Source organism: Hipposideros armiger, unplaced genomic scaffold (genome assembly GCF_001890085.2).
Source record: "Hipposideros armiger isolate ML-2016 unplaced genomic scaffold, ASM189008v1 scaffold_565, whole genome shotgun sequence".
Lineage (NCBI taxonomy): Eukaryota > Metazoa > Chordata > Mammalia > Chiroptera > Hipposideridae > Hipposideros > Hipposideros armiger.
In genome coordinates this window covers 1-992 of record NW_017731915.1, presented here as the reverse complement: position 1 = coordinate 992, position 992 = coordinate 1, and positions in this window count along the sequence as shown.

Here is a 992-nt window from a genome sequence, read left to right as displayed (position 1 = left end):
AAAGAAAGAAATATAACAGTCAAAAGCTTCCCCATTCAGAAATGTCCCAGCAGATGTCAGTTTATAGACCAGTTAGAGAATTTCAGACTGAGAGCATATTGAGGGCATTGAAGGGATAGGAGGAAATAGTGATTGCGTGAACACGTCAGTTCAGCTGGAAATGGAACCTGAACAGAGCTCCGGATCCCGAGCCAACCTGAGATCAATTAGGTGATGTTGCCCTGCGGACCCCTGTCTACCTTAGTAAACTACTCTCTACTCTGGCTCTTCTAGAATTCAATCAACCTGATGAAATCAAACAGTCGTAGATTTTTGTTTCTTTTCTCTACTAGTGCTGCTACAAATCAGCCTTTAGTTACAATTTAGAAACATATGAGAGATGAAATAACTTCTGCGACGTAACATCAGGAAGAAGAAAGAGGCTGACCCTGGAATTCTCTCCTTCCCTTTGCTGTACTACACACTATTTCAATGTCTCTCCACTCTCTTCAAATGTATTTGCCTCCACATCTTTATTTATATTTACCTAATTTTCTCCTTCCTCAGTTAGATAAATTACACTTTAGTTTGGTCAAGACTTTTCCTTCTGGGTGATAACTTAGAAATCTTTGTTTTATCATTTATGGGTCTCCTTTCCTTCAGCTTCTTCTGCAGTGAGTCCTTCCTTTTCCTCCTGTAAACACATCCGTGAGCCTTGGTGAAATTGCATGACCGCCTCATCTAGTCCCTGCCCTTCAAAACCAGACATTTGCAACCCGTGGGATGCGTTCCTGTTTCTCCGTCAGATCGTTTCATTCTCTGCGCATCGCACTGCAACCCGGCCTCTGTCCACATCACTCAGCTGAAATCGTTCTCGCTGATGTTGCCAAAACCCTGCACTGTTGCCAGCCCCTTTGGGCCCTTGTTTGTTACTTCATTTCATTGATCTCTCTGTGGTATTTGACCTTGTTCATTACTCCGTTCCTTCTAACATTTTCTCCTTTTTTGACTTC